At 42.5% G+C, this 16,531-nt stretch overlaps 1 protein-coding gene and 1 long non-coding RNA gene across 15 annotated transcripts in view; one reads left to right on the top strand and one right to left on the bottom strand.

Annotated features, from left to right (window-relative positions):
• Positions 1-12,255, bottom strand: part of SOX5 (SRY-box transcription factor 5) — a 1,034,770-nt gene extending 1,022,515 nt beyond the window's left edge. For 6 of the 14 annotated variants that reach the window (XM_078339088.1, XM_035258421.3, XM_035258422.3 and 3 more), the window contains exon 1: positions 11,675-11,912. The gene's annotated coding sequence lies outside the window, so the exon portion shown is untranslated. Of the gene's footprint in view, positions 1-4,850; positions 4,899-11,674; positions 11,913-12,166 lie in introns of those variants that run through there. The other 8 variants (XM_035258423.3, XM_078339096.1, XM_078339092.1 and 5 more) reach the window with 4 other exon arrangements.
• Positions 10,878-11,469, top strand: LOC144577893 (uncharacterized). The gene is made up of 2 exons (XR_013522743.1): positions 10,878-10,946; positions 11,210-11,469. It is a non-coding gene; the product is annotated as an uncharacterized LOC144577893 (long non-coding RNA).
• Positions 12,256-16,531: the final 4,276 nt, after the last annotated feature.

Below are 16,531 nucleotides of genomic sequence, written 5' to 3'. Positions count from 1 at the left end.
CACTGCAACCTTCGCCTCCTGGGTTCAGGCAATTCTCCTGCCTCAGCCTCCCGAGTAGCTGGGACTATAGTTGCGCGTCACCATGCCCAGCTAATTTTTGTATTTTTTAGTAGAGATGGGGTTTCACCATGTTTGCCAGGATGGTCACAATCTCTTGACCTCGTGATCCACCCACCTTGGCCTCCGGAAGTGGTGAGATTACAGGCGTGAGCCACCGTGCCTGGCCAAACTTGGTTTTTAAGAGTTAACAGAGAATGATTATTTTTTTTTCCTCCAAGGATAGGTAATAGCATCAGATTCTGAAATTAAGCACAGCAGGAAGAAAGAGGCTGCATAGATTTCACAGAGTATCACAGGCCTCTGCAATAAAGCACTTAAAAATGCCTTGTATTGCTAATTCTTTACACAATCTCCTTTTATTTCCAAAGCAGTGTGCAGGGCTTGAGCCATGAGACATGCATTGATGTTAACATTACACTGCTTGAATTAGAGCCATTTTTCTACTAAAACTCAGGCTGGGTTTAGAATTACTTTTTACCTTTCCCTCCGTCCCATGTATTTTCCAGATCAAATGAATGGTTGCCTCTTCTAACAATGCTGAACCCACTTTTGCAGTCATTACCTTAGCAAACATCCTTCCCCTCAAGATTCCAATAACCAGGCCTTGACCTGTATGGGAAATCTGCCTGCTTAAAGATCTCTGGATCACATGTCACTCTGGGAATTCTAAGTGAATGAGGGCGACTCTCTTCTTAGGCTGCTTTCAAGTTGCCATCTCCCCTCAGCCCCAAGCCAATACTCTCTTCATTCATTCATTGAATTATTCATCAAATACTTATTAAATAGCTAGTATTAGCAAGACACTGTGCTGGGCACCCTGGTGGATTTTCATAACAGGAAAATGAAAGTGGAGTTGGCCACAAAGCACTGCTCCGTGACAGACAGACAATCAGATGCAGACCTTACTGAACCTTAAATACATTGTCTAAGAATGTGCAGTTTTATGAAGGTTTATGATTTTCACGATCAACAGTGTATTGGCCAGCATTTGTAAAGGTTTAGCTTCTCTCTTTACAAGATATTTTTGTGGAACATAAATGCTTTTTTTCCTCCATCTATGTGGAAGCTCTGTCATTTGTTCAATAAATATTTGTTGAGTGCTATGATCATATGGAGAACAAAACAGATCACAGGGAGAACAAATAGACAAGGTCCACATCCTCGTGCAGTAACTGTTATCCCAAGATAATAGACACAGTGGACTCACATTTTGATCCCATACAAACCTCGGGTTAGTGTTTTTCATTGTTTATTTGTTTGCATAAAAAGCGCTTTCCTATAAGGACCATATTAGCCTAATTAAAACCCTGTCCTCGTGTTATCTCACCAGGACTCCTTTTCAGCCTACTCTTTCTCATCTTCTCTATCCATTGTAATCATAATCAAACTATCCTAGTCTGTTTTCTACACACTGCTGTCTCCTTCTGTGTGTTTTTATTCATTTATTAAACAAACATCTTTAGGCACCCGCTATGTCCCAGACACTGCATTATTTGGGATACAGAGCTGGATAAACAGATCAACCTCTTGTCTTCCATCTACTTAGTCTCCTTCAGTTTGACTTGTTAAAAAGTTATTTCCAAGGCTAGAATACATATAATTGGCCCCAGGGCCCCCTTCCCCACACCCCAACTCCCAGATTCCTTATGTCAGCATCCCCTCACTCTTGACTTTAAGCAGGCTAATGTTTTATACACTCAAATTACTAAAGGCTCTTTAAATTTTATTTTAGCACTCCTTAAACCACATTATCAAAAAAAATGTCTTTCTAGCAGTCCAACAATCAGTTGTGCTTTATCTTGGCACTACTACTCTTCTGTGAGCGTCTAACTTCAATTCCATATGCCATATATATATATAACTTACTACCAAACTAGATCAATGAATTTTTTTTATCACTGATTCTCAAACTTTATGTGCAAAAGAATCACCAGTCATGCTTGTTAAAAATGCAGGGTTACAGGGCTACACCCACAGAGATTCAGGTTCTATATGTCTGGGATGAGACCCAGAAAGGCCTATTTTTAACAAATATCCCAATAGTTTTCAACTAACTGACTGATGATCATCTTTGAGAAACATTGTTCTGCGATTTCCTTTGAGGTCAGTTTTTATGTATTCAGAATCTCTGCTTAAAGTCATAAAATATTTCCCCTTAAGTATAAGCAACACGCATCTGTGTGTTCCATGAAGATTTTTTTGGTAACTATATGGATTAGTGGATACTTGATAATAAGCAATATTTAGAAATGGCTTTATAGGCCAGGCACAGTGGCTCATGCCTGTAATCCCAACACTTTGGAAGGCCAAGGCGGCAGATCGCTTGAGCTCAGGAATTCGAGACCAGCCTGGGCAACAAGGTAAAACCCCATCTCTACACAAAATGTAAAGCAAATTAGCTGGGCATGATGGCAAATGCCTGTGGTCCCAGCTACTCAGGAGGCTGAGGTGGGGGGATCACTTGAGCTCGGGCAGTTGAGGCTGCAGTAAGCCATGATTGCACCATTGCACTCCAGCCTGGGTAACAGACTGAGACCTTGGAAAAAGAAAAAAAAGAAAGAAAGAAAGAAGGAAGAAAATCACTTTACAGCTCAGACATGGCTTTCAATAACCACTTCTCATTTTTTCCTCCTGTCTCATGTGGTAGGCGGGTATAGTGAGTGCTCCCATTTTACAGAAAGAAATCCCTCACCAACACCTTGTGATGGAAGAGAGCACAAGTGGCAGAATAAAATAGACTGAAATTCAGGCAATGACTATCCTGCTCACTACAGCTAAGGAAGATGGGCAAGTCACTTGACCATCAGAGTCTGTTGTTCATCTGTGAAAAGGTGCTAACATCCATCTGATAGGAGGGCTGGGAGGGTTAAATGAGATTATCCATGTACAGCATCTAGCACTCCTCCGGGAACACAGTAAACACTCAACAGCTGTTCATTTTCCTACCTCCCCATCATGCAGCCTTGACTCAACACGAAACTCATCTTGCAAATTGTGCTCACTCAGCAATCATGTACGCGGTTACTGCTCTGTTCCAGGCATTATGATTCTGCTAGGACTACAATTCAATGCCCTCAGGGAACTTACCTTCTAACTGGAAATTCTTTATGTCACCCTATGGTTACCCCTTTCAAATCAGGCAGCAATGTATTTAGCACACCTTTCACTTCATGCAGTGAGACCAACACAAGGCAGATTGGACAGTGGTGCCATGAAAATACAGAATTTGTGGTAAGAGAAAGGTTAAGAAAAGCACAGCAAGGAGTGCTAGGTAAAAGGACATAGGAAGAGAAGAGCTTCTGGGTGGCCCCAAGAAGTCTCTGAAAAGAAATAGAATGAAATTCTATGAAATGTCTTTCTGTTAGTTTCATGTGCATTAAAATGATCACTTTGTTTCCAGGTTAGATATGGAAAAGACGCTCCTAATCAGTTAGTAGAGAAGGTACGTGGTGATGAGGCTGAGAATGAAGTAAGAAAATTCAAGACAGAATTGTAAGAAATAGTATGCACATCTTCAAAATCAGTTCCCAGTGCAAGAGTACACCGATGAGACTGATTCTGCCAGACACCTGTGAAAGAGTGCCAGTGGTGCAGAGGAACACCAAGCATCACAAGAACTAGCGTGCAAACCAGTCTACTCCCAATAGTACACATCAAACAACGTCAGCTCTCAGTAGTCCGGAATTACACTGGTACATCTAGGCAGAAGATTTTGCCATAGCTCCTAATCCAGAATGGGGGTGAGCCAGTGACTATGGAAGGTATAAACCTGCCACAATGGAGGATTAAATCCGAAGTTTAGTGGCGCATCATCCAGGAAACACACCGTCAAAGTACAAACATCTTTTTCCTTTGCTCTCACAAATGTTAAGTTTGTCAGCCTTTTTAAGTAGAGACATCGAAGCAACCCATGCTCACTCTTCAGGAAAAAATTATGCCAAAAGCTTCACAGTAAGCAGTCCTTATCCTGGGCACAGATTCCCTCGAGGAGTCCCTTGTCTGAAGAATGTGTCAAAAATTAGCTCTCTTTTCCTGCCTCCCATCCTCCTTGGATTCTGAAGTTGTCCCAGGGCCAGTTTCCCACAGTACAACACACAGAACCACCTAAAAATCTGGGTCAAAATATTAGGGGTCCCAGGAAACCTACTGAAACTCACAGACTAAGTGGATGTCTTCTTGTATCCAAAAAGAATGCTTCCTTGCATACACAAAAGTATTGCTCTCAATCACAATCCTGATTACCAGTCTGACTGAGTCTAAATGACGTGGTCTTCATCCTCCACCGCAACCACCTCCCCCCCGACTCTGGCCCAAAAAAATAGCAACAACTCAATTCTCAGTCCAATAACGTCTTCTCTCAGATGTTGTTCTCCCAGTGGGTAGAAGAATGAACTACTGCAATGCCACCAGCTCCTCTACAGTTTCTTTTAATTTAAAGTTACAACAGGAGGGAAGAAAAGAGACTTTCTATTAAGGGACAACTCCCTGAAGGGGCTCTTAGCTGACAATCGAAGGACTGCTCATGGCAGTGATCAAATCTAAGGCAACAAAGTGCTGGTGGCTCTGTGACTCATCACAGCAGGAGCTCGCGCTGAGGGCCACTTGAGTTCAGTGCTTTGTGGTGCTGCCAGTTGGTTCAGGAGCAGTAACGCAGGGGAGCAAAGACTTGCAAGGTGTTTGAGGCTTAAGATAAAATGCAGACTTCCAGTGCGTTGCTACTCAACTGAATAGAAAGCCTAGAGAGGTAAGGAAATGAAGAGAGTTCTGCCTCATGCTTTAGGGCAAATTACCTGAAGACGGTCAAGGTCAGTTGGTATAGCTGGTATACAGTTTATACTCTGATTAAAAAAAAAAATAAGGATTAATGGGCAAGAAATGAATCGAGCTATTTTTAAATAAGCATTAAAATGGTTGCTTGCATAAACAATGCCTTCCAATTATACGAAATATTCATTATTTAAATATATTTACAATAACCTGATAAAATGAATCTATACCTTTCAGATGCATTTTGTGAGTACACTGAAAAGAGGGCAATACACAATGGGCATTTCTTCCAGGCTACAAACAGTACTATGGACTTAGAGATGATCTCATATAACCTCATTTAATGCCAATTAGTGAGGTGATACTGCCATTACACTCATTTTTTAACTGAGGAAAATAAAGCTCAAAGAGATCTCAAAGAAATTGCCAGGTCTCTTATGTGTAAGTGTGAGTATGTGAGTTTGCGGTGTGTGTGTGAGAGAGAGAGAGAGAGAGAGAGATTCACCTGTCCAAAGCAAGTAAGGTACTACTAAACTGGGCTATACAGATTGAGAGAGAGGAGAGAGAGAGAGAGAGAGAGAGAGAGAGAGAGGGAGGGAGGGAGGGAGGGAGGGAGAGAGAGAGAGAGAGAGAGAGAGAGAGAGAGAGAGAGAGAGAAAGAGAGATTCACCTGTCCAAAGCAAGTAAGGTACTACTAAACTGGGCTATTCTGCCAAACCACAGATATACCACTCTGATCTGTTTTGAGAGTGTAATTGACTTACTTCCCCAACTGCTTCCCCTATAGCTCTAGCACCACTTAGGCACAGAGGCCATGCTTCCTGAAGCTGCTCCCAGACAATGACTGACAGTGATGAATCCTGATACAGGCCATTCTTTCAAGATACATGACTATTCCTTCCATTGGCTGACTCTTATTTGTCTAGCCAAACCTTTCATAGACTACACTATAGTCAAGCTTCTTCCTACTCAATCCTCTTCTCTTCCCCCTCTCCTTGCATAAGTGTCAAACTTGCTTCATGGTCAGAAGGCCCTCCTGGCCTTGTTCTGCTCTCTCCCCTGATAAACTTCTTACATGTCTAATCTCATCTTGGCATCTTCTTCTTAAGGAACCCCAATTAATGCGATAAATACATTTATTTGCTGTTTATGAAGGCTTTCCTTTATCTTTGCTCAGTTATACTTATAGACAAATTCTGTTTCAGTAAGAAGAGAAAACAACCACTAATTTCTCCATGTTACTTTACATCATCTCTTCAAACCAGGCAATGGTATATTTATGGCGCCTTTTTCCTTGGACCCAATTTAAATAAACAAACCAACCTACAAGTTTCTCTTTGAAGAGTGTTGACCCCAGAGAGCAAAACATTGAAAAATCAGATTGATTTCTTTCTCCACAAAAACTTTCTCCTTATCCACAGGTACTATAACTTAACATAATGCAGAGGTGAATAATTATCAATTGATTAAATCTCAATACATTTTCACTAGTTCATAATTGCTAATAGGAAATCAAAAAGATAACAAGGGGAGAAATCTACAGAATTAGGCCCTGAAGTTATTTATCCTTACCTATTATGTAGGGTAAAAATGTTAATTACTGAAGGAGCACTTATATGAATAAAAGATAGAATTCACACTTGCACCAAATACAGTATCTTAATAAAATCACATTGTCAGAGATCATATATACACATTCACTGAATCACTATTTTAAAATGTTGATCTCAGCCTCAAGAAAGTGATGATACATTTTTTCTTCTTAGACTCAAATAATTTCAAAGTAAGTACAAAATGAGGCTTGAAACATTACTGATCAGAATGTAGACTTGACTGGGAGAGAGAGCTGAGTGTAGCTAACATTTATTGAGCACCTAGCTCATGTCAGACACTATACTAGGCATTTTACACATAGTATCCAACATAATCCAAACAACATCCCTCTAAGAAGAACATCAGAATTCGCAGCTTCAGAGGTAATAAAAAAGGAGGTAGAACCCCGAAATCTCTAAAAGTTTTGGATGAATCACAGACCTACAATGAAAAACTCCAAATGAGATGGCCTTTCTCCTGTTCTGGCTCTTCCCGAATTCCCTCACCTCCAACAGTTTAATTGGTGTTGAAGTAGAAAAAAAATGCCTTAAGTTACCAGAGACTATGAACTGGATGTCAAACTACAGTCTGCTCATCCCTGTGACTACTGTATCATTTGTACCCTATGTACATAGGATATCATAAAACCATAGAGTAGTTGAATGACATGCAGCTGAGCATCACAGATATAATCAGGTCTTTGTTTGGGGGTGTTTTGTTCTTACTTATCATGAACTTTAAGCAACAGAAAATGAACAGACTTACACTTGGAGACTTCAATGCTACCATCACTAGTACTCCCCAAGACACATTTTTATGGCTCAGTTTTTAAGATGGTTATTTACTGGTTACTTACATGTATTCAAATTTTTCCTAATTTTATCAATATGCTGCCCCAACTGAATGTCATCCTTAACTGCAAGTAAAATAATTAGTTGCCTATAAGGTATGATTTGAGTGGGACTGAAAATGTCCTCATGCTTATAAATATTTCTTCCTGGAAGCTTTCCTTGATACCTGTAATTGCCACAAGTTTATCTCTATGGAATTAGATGGTCATAATAAGCTTCAAGAATGATAAGAGTAATATCCTGTAGTTTGAGAATTAAACCATACTGAACTATTAATAACTTTAAATTAATTAGCTATGAGCCAGAGGTTAAAGGGGGCAAATGGTGCAGGAATTCAGTAGGCCCCATAAAAGCAAGATGGACTGTCAAGAGCCATTCCAGAAGGTTAGGATCCTCACTGGGAAAGCATTCAAAAGTCCCATGCAGGCAGCTAAAGGAGCAGAGCTCTGGAGGAGATAACCCCCCAAAAATTCCCCTGACTCACACTTAGCCTACCTTTGACCTTGACTCGATTTTAAAGACAAGGAAATTGCATTTGGTAAAATTTATTAAATAGTCCTATAGAAATGCCTCCATATGGCCTGGCTAAAAGGAACTAGAAGTGCCTGATTGTCTGCCCTACGACTGAGCCTGAAGCACTCCATTTCTCCACTCTTAAATATCAGAATTCAGCATATTTAAGCAAAAGGTTAGATCTTTGCTTCATATTTTTTAAAACTTCATTTTACTCTTTTATTAATGGCAACTTTTCATGCAGATGAACTCTTGGTTAATTTAAGATCATTAAATTACTTCACATTGGAAATCCCTCTCATAAATATTAGGTATGAGTGATTATTTACGTTATATCACACACACAAAGTAAACAACAAAGACTCCACTCACATTTGAGAATCATTTACTATTCCAACTCCCCAAGCTCCCCCAAATGGGAAATGGAATAACCAGACTGATCATAATTGGATTAAGAACCATAATTCTTTAATTCATTCATCAAATTGAGGCATTTGGAACAGTTTATTTACATAGTTGTTTAGACAGTTCTGTGTGGTGTTTTTTAAGATAAACCAAAATGCCTTTCTGAAATAAGTTTCAGATCCCAAATCATTAACATATGAAAACCAAATGTAGACTATTTACAAATGGGTGTTTTAAAACAATGTTTGGAACAAAATCAGACTTTTATTTCATTAACTATCTACAAATCTAAGTTCAGGATATAGTTTATTTGAAACAGCCAATCACTTTCTTCACCTTTAATATAAATCTTCATATCTCAGACTAAAAAATTGTGACCAGTGTGTGAGGGAATGCGTTTGACTTCAGGCCTAGACAAATAAGTTTCCAGGTAACTCTCAAAACTCTAATTATAGCATTCCCTACCATTGAAGTTGACAGGATATTGGGTGAATCATCCAGGTTATGCCAATCAATTACATCCAACAATTATACCTGCTGGAAATCTAAACAGTGTTCAACATTAGGACTGTCCGTTATTTGAAATCCAGTGTATTTTAGGATATTAGGAAACATAAATTTTGTCCCGTAAGGTTTTTAATATATATAATCTGAACATACCCTCAAATCAATGATTACTTATCACTCAGGAAAAGAACAAAGCTTTTTCAAGAAGGCAGTACATCCCTGTAAACATGATACCATATTTTAAACCTGCTTTGTAAGTTAAAAAAAAAAAAACCTTAAGAATTTAAATTCGTTCCTTTAACTAGAAAAGAAAAATTTAGAAATTTAAATTCTCCTTATCACTCATAACTTGCCCCCACTGAGGACAACAAAAAAGATGCCAACATACCTGAGCATAAACTTCACTCTTTTGCTATTTACTATTTATATACTCCACAGATAGCATCTTTCTAAGTGTATATTCATTTTTTTCTTTCACCAAACCACGTGTCAGTCTAAACAGGATGTGCACTTACATGTTCTAGAACTAAGTTAATTTGAATTAGCCATTGGACTTGAAATGCCTAGTTATTTACCAAAGAGGTTTGGAAGTTTTGAATTCTGTATACAACATGTCATTCAATCAGAACTGTTTAAGCTCAACAACAAAACTAATACAAGGTTTCCCTATTAAGAATTGAAGTTTTTCCGGTATTAAGAGTTATATTTGCAAGTCTGTGTCAAATTGGATCAATACTAAAAGGCTACAAAATGAATTCTTTTAAACCCACAGCAAACAAAAAACTGTTGATTCTTCAGGAACAAGGTTGTTAGAAGAGAAGACCACTAGAAAGAAAGGGGCGGGGGAGAGAAAAAATTTCAAGAGAGTATGCTACTATGTAATTAACACAAATAACTAAATAATTATGCACATCCCTTCCCACCCCCACAATTAAATGTTTTTAAACAACTCATGTGATGAAAGATCTACCTTTTAGGCAAACAAAAGCTATCCCTAGCAGTTTAAGGATTTAAGGCTGTATTGCATCAGTTTTAAGTGATGCTTATGATTTTTATCTTGTATAGTTCTGAAGAATAAACAGTTGATGGCATAATTTGCAGGAGAACTTTGCACAGTGCCTAAAAGAATTTCCACTGTAAGTACTTACGATTTAAAATCATTGTGGCTGAATTTATCTAGGCTTCTGCCTGGGAGCTATATTTAAATCAGGAAGAAGCACCCCTAGAAACTTTGTTCCATGTATCTGCATTTGAAACCAGATTCCTTCCCTATCTGAGCTAACAGCAATTCTCATACAGCTGAATTCCTTTAAAATTAGACAGATCAAAATTTAGCAGTTCTGTAAAGACTCGAAGAAATCGTCCTCCTTTTAAATGCTATAAAAGTCAAACTTGAAAAACATTTCCGTATACTTTAAAGCCATCTGGCCCTTAACCTAATCACTCTTGGCCATGGAGCTTCACTCCGGTAATCCTGATCAAAAATCTCCTCTGGTTTTTCTGATGGAAATGTCCATTGCCTACAAATGTCCCACGTGCCTACTTCATTGGCCTGTTTGTGTGTGTTCGTGGATGTGTTTTTAGGGTACCAGGGGGCCATTATTTATCAAAAGCAAGGAAACAAATCACTGTCCAGTCCCTTCGCAGATTCCCACACTTACTGCCCCAAATCCCACAGATTTCCCTTGGTCCTGCCCTTGGCTAAAGAACTGGGCTGAGCCAGAAGGCAGTCCCTGGGGACATCTCCTTAAGCCTTTCTTGACAAACTCCTTTGGCTGTCTGGATATGGGAGGATCTCAACTGGGTTCCAGCAAATCCCTAAACTTTTGTAAGAAAGTACAGCTGACTGCCACCCAGAGTGCCTGGACCGCCTGGCACGGAGTGTAGGACTCTGCATATTCACAGGATTCCTCGGCTTGACCTGCTTTAGCTGAGAAGGGAACACATTAAAATGAATTCACATTCATCACATTCTCAATTTAGTCACAGAAACCAACGTCTTCAGAAATTCACCAATCTATTTATTAATACAGTTGCTTTGCAAAGTGTAGGGAAAATGACTAGTAAAAAAATGTAAACAGTGTTTCGTGTGCATCCGATCAATACTCAACAAACTGCGGCTCTCCAACACAAACATTTCCAAATCCAATTTGATTTCAACTCGTATAACCTCTTTTCATTGCTTCTTATTGCTGTAGCCTCAACGTGCAAGCGAGATTTCCCAAACCCGCGCTTAAAGTGACACAACACGTGAGTGGTCTTCACTTGGTACACTGAGTGAGGGGGGGGGTAAAAAGTAGCTGCATTTAAAATTAAAGCTTCCGGTCTCTGAAATCCCTAGAATCCTGAAGGATGAGACTAGTTTCCGAAATTCCGGGCGGGAGGGAGGGCGATTGCAGAAAGCGAAACAAAAAGGCGAAAGAGTCGGGAGGTGGGGGTGACTAAGGTTAGGGGGTGGGCCGGGGGTTGCTCTGATATCCTAAAAGGGTTAAGGGGCTTTGTCCAACTTTTAGGGTCTGGCCTTGGACGTTCGCCGAGATGCCCAGCGCAGCCCAGGGTTCTCCCCGCACTCCTGCCCTCCTCTCGCATCACCACCTCCACCGCCACCACTTACAAAACAATACCAGCAACAGTACGCAGGCTTCCCAACAAAAATAGAAAGTTATCTCGTCTCCGGGTCGGGGTCCAAGCCCGCGCCCCAGGGTCTCCCGGCCAGCCGCCCCCGGGGATGACAGGGCCACTCCGCGCCTCGGGCCGCCTCCCACCTCTCCGTCACCCCCAGCCCAGTCCCCCTCCCTCTGTACTTGAGGAAACTCCGGCGGCGGCCCCCTCCCTCCTTCGCGGCTCTCCAGCTGGAGCCGGGAACGAGTGCTGAGTGGCGGGCCCGGCGAGCGGCAGAGGGGAGCTCTGCGCCTTGGAGGTCTGCCCACAACAACATCGGGACGAACAACAAAGTTAAAACGCAGCGATTCACGCACCTTACCCGGTCTCGTTAATGCCTCCTCCGGCGTGGGATGCAAAGTGGCACAGAGGCGGGCTGGGGGCCCCCGGGAGGAGACTGGAGATGGGTTTTGGTGGCTCGCCTTTTTCACTCTGTGTGTGTGTGTCTGTGTGTGTGCGTGTGTGCCGGTGTGTGTGTGTGTGTGCGCGCGCGTGTCCCTCTCTCTCCCCCCGTCTCTCGCTCGCCCGCTCGCTCGCGTTCCCCGTGTTGCTCTCAAGGACGAGGTGAAATCCCTTTGCTGGTCATGAGGCGGCTTCAGAGACAAACAACACAATGCGAGTGCAAATAACAAAAGGCAAAAAGACAGTAGGAACAATGGGGGAGGCGAGGGCAGCGCACCAGCCGGCGGTCACCGCGGCCCGGCGCCCGCCCCGGGGGGTGCGGCGGGGGCGGGGGCGGGCGCGGGGGCGGCGCCGGGGGCTCCCGCTCCCTCCAGGTCGCCCCCGATCTCCCGCAAGCCCACCCTGACCTCCTTCCTGCAGCTCGCCGCCCGGCCGCCCTCTCTATCCATCCGAAGGGAACGAGCCCCAGAGTTTTCTTCCCCGTCTGCTGCAGAGTAACTAGATTGTAAATAACGCGGCGATTACCCACACCGTGCAGGAATTTTTTTTTTAATCTGCCCTCCACTTAAAGGAGCGATAAAAATGAAATGGCAGGAGTGGAAGGAGCCAGGGAGAGCGGAGTATCTCTAGATCTCGAAGGAGCTCGCATCTATAAATACGCATTCATGTTTAGTCAAGTCCCTTTGTCAACTTCTTCCCGGCGCCCGAGCCTCAGCCTCTGCCCTGCGCCCAGGACCGTGCCCCTCCCGGCCCCACAGTCCGGTGGGCAGGCGGTCGGGCTGGCGGGGAGGGCGCGTGCGGGGGACTGCAGGGTCCGCGGAACCTTCCGGGAGACTAGCCGCGGGCTGCCGGGCGCGGATGCTGGAGCCGCGAGATGTTCGGCTGCTGAAGCGGCCACTGCCTCCCGGAGCCCGGCTCCGCGCCGGGCGTCCCCGCTGCCGCCGGCACAGTGCACCCACCTACTCCTAGGGGATTGGGGTGGGGGAGAAAAGTTTTGAGGCGCTCTCATCTCTGCCCCCGGGGTGGTTGAACTGGTTTGGTTTTGTGTTGAGCGAAGCCAAAAAAAAAAAAAACCACCACCCGCATACATATACACACACAACCCAACCCAATGCCCAAGAACCAGGGAATGAAATTAGTGATATTTAGGGAGAAATAAGGCTGGGCGCTGGGCTCCGACTCTCTCTGCCGCGACACGTGACTGGGCGCGTGGAGCCGAGAGAGACCCTCAGAGTCCCATTCCCATCAGAAGAAACTCCGTCGGTGAAGCCCTGAGCAGAAGCTGAGGGGCTGATTTAAGTGTGTGCTCTGACAGCTCCCGGGCTGCTCGGCGCTTATCTCTTCTAATCTTACTTTCATTGACTTAAAACAGCTGCCGGTTTGCCAGGGGAAAAAAATCCTATTAAATCTCAAACCAGGGTGGGGCGGGGGCGGGGGTTCCTGACAATGATCTTCCCAGAGCTGGTGTCCAGAAAAGAGCAGGGAGAAGGGAGGGGATTCACGGGGGAGGCTGCTGGTTGGGAAGGGGGTGCTGGGAAGGGGACTAAGGACACAATTCAAGCAACACGTTTCTTTTCCTCACTGTAGCCTTCCCTCCTTTTGCTTTGTGCCGAGGTGCGTGTTCTCTGTCCCCATCTCTGTAATTCTCTGCAGAGCGCATCCATTGACTGCGCCGCATCGCTGGGCACCCCCGGCATTACCCAGAGTGCAACAACACCATCAGGAGATCAATGACCAGACTCTATTTATTCTTCACGCGCCTGGAAGAGCAGGACACACCGGAGGAGCTTGGGAGCGAGGCTCGGAGCTTGGCTGTCTCTGGGTGATCTCTCCCAGACTTTCTTCGGGCTGATTTCTAAACGGCAATTAGTACGCAAATATAGTTTCTCAATGCATGCCACACATACCAGTCACAATATATTCACCTAGGAAAGTGAGACATCCTTTCTCCCCCTCTCCACCCTTTGTAGATTTGTTCCTGGAGGTGGGTTGCTAATACCTGAGATTTTACACTTGTCTAGGGCGGAAACTTTCTCGGGTGTTTGACGATTGATTATGTGGTGGTACCAGTTTTCTAAAAATGGCTAAAACGCCTTTCCCTGGAACAAAAGTGAGAAATGTAAATCTTAATAACTCAAGGCAAAAATTTCAAAGTGTAAGCTCAGCTATTATCCACTCCCACAAAGAAAAACTTCCTCTTACACAAATATTTGATAGCATAGAGCCCAGTAATTAAGAGAACAATGAAATCAGCTCAGGGCTTTGGGGGGACTTTAAATTACCATCCGCCTAAAATTTATAAGCAGTGTAATCATTTGATGCTTGGCTATAACTCTGGATATGGCAATCTAAATGTGCATCCTTAACCAATTTTACTGTGTTTTCCTAAGTATTTAATGAGAGAGAAGGACAATAATAATATTCAAATTGCTGGTTCAGTGTGGTTTCACCAACTGTGTGAAAAATGCGTGTGTGTGTGTGTGTGTGCATGAAACACACTTCCTGTATGTTTTCTTTCCTTACATTTTCTCTATCATACAAGTTTCACATCACAGCCACTGGCATATATGGCATAAGAATTCCTCAATGACTGTACTCCACCTTAAATGTAAGGTTACTTTTATTCTAAGAGCTCCCGGTGTAGGTTGAATGGTTTCTTCTTCTTTTGTTGTGGTCGTTGTGTGTTGAATGATTTATTCTCATAATACATGTATAGTCGCTTTACAAAATTAGCTATTACTATGTCAGGCCCAGTTCCTTAAAATAATGTGCAAGAGGCAAACGGGGGCCCAACTACAAAAAACGTTGCCCCTCACTACTACTTATATGAACATACTTACCGTTTGAAAAGAGATTGTCATTTACAGTGAACATCCGCTGGGTCGTAATCCCTTTCTCTCAGACAATCACTTTCTCTCAGACAACAAAAGTCCTCTGGGCCCCTGGCCAGTAAGTTAAGAACCTACCTGCTTGGCCTAACACCACCAAGCAGAGCAGTGCCACCTCCGCAGATTTTTAGCCTTTACTGCTTCTTGAATATAACAGTTTCTGGGGTCATTAGGCTTTCTATTAGCAGAAGAAGGGAAGCCAGACAGAGGGAGAGAAGGTGCAAAGTTCCAAAACTGCCTAGTGAGATACTGGTGAAACCTGAATGACACCAACCTCTTCCCTCCTTTCGCTCCTACAGGCAGCATAACTTCCAACCACTTAGAGTTATTGAAACCACATGCCCTTAAGACTAAACCATGATCATTATACGGCAACAGCATAGCTGATCAAAAACTTCCAGTGGGATGTTTGTTTGTGTTGGGCTTAAAAAAAATACCCACATTTGTAGTGGGACTGACACATTAAAGATCAGCGTTTCCATTTATCAAGCATCTGCTATGTACCAGGATGTTGGCCAAGTGTCTTTTAAAAAATGTATTTTGTCTCTCCTTCTCAATGCAAACTTGCAAGAAATGTTACATCCCTGTTCTTCAGAGGAGAAGACTGAAGCTCAGAAGGGTTAAATGACTCCAAGACCATGCAGTTTTTAAGTGGTTGAACCAGTACGCAAATCCAGACTTGTCCAGTGTCGTATCTGAGCTTTTTCATTTCAGTTTGATGCCATGTACACCTTTTATTGGGCCAGTTTTCAGTGGCATGTATTATTTCATTAAACAGGTAGATATAAAATACCAAATGTGTACTATGTTCATGCCAGTCATCAGCTACGTTGGTATTCACACTCATGTTGGTCATTAGATAACTGAAATTTCCAAGAAAATCATAATGTGCTCTATACGGAGTTGTGTGTGTGTGTATGTGTGTGTGTGTGTGTGTGTGTGCGTGTCATATTTAGCAATGTATATGAAATCAGCTTATTTTGGAGGTAAGGCGGCTATGTGTTATATATATACACATATGTATGTATCCATATGATGTATATAATAATGCATACAATATATTATTCAGTAGCTACAATTTTTGAATTCCCATAATTTTACGGGCATTGTTCTAGGTGCTTTATGTGTATAAATGAATTTAATCCTCACAGCCACATAATTTTATTATATCATTTTACAGATAAGGAAACTGAAGCACTGAGAGGTTATGTAACTTGCCCAAGGTTATACAAATAGCAGGTGAAAGAGCCTGGCTTCAAACCCAGGCAATCTGGCTTCGAAACCCATTCCCTAACCACTCCGCTGCCTTTCATTATATGCACCCGGATGTATGTATAACATGCATACATAAATTGATGGACAGATATTTACCATATGCAGTTCTCAAACTCTGGGGGAAATAAAAGCATATGACTGAGCTCTCTATCCATTGTCATATTCTAGTTGCCTCCTAAGGCAATAAGAAATGTAATTGATAGGAGAGGGCTTTGCATTGCCCACAGTATTCAAGATTCTCTAATAAGCTTTGAATCCATCTCAATCCCTCTGACATATTTGGAGATATTGGGGGAGTGCTAGGCCATATTAGGAGCATACAATGTTGGCCTTAGCCTATTTTCACAAGGCCCATTTGGAATTTCTTCAGTCATATACATTAAAAATAGCAGAGACAAGTTACTTGGGAATCCTAAAGAAGAAAGAGAGGGATCTTCATAAGGATAAAATCCTGGGACTCAGGAGGCAGAGGGAAATTTAGGTGATGCAAGAAACCAAATATGTCATCTTAATGCTTATGAATTATCCATTTTTATTTTTTTCTAAATTAGGGTAGTTTGTCAATCCTCACTCTATTAGCAAGAGAGTAATATACAATGTCGATTTTAA

Source organism: Callithrix jacchus, chromosome 9, assembly GCF_049354715.1.
Source record: "Callithrix jacchus isolate 240 chromosome 9, calJac240_pri, whole genome shotgun sequence".
Classification (NCBI taxonomy): Eukaryota; Metazoa; Chordata; class Mammalia; order Primates; family Cebidae; genus Callithrix; species Callithrix jacchus.
This window is presented reverse-complemented; position numbering and strand designations above follow the sequence as displayed.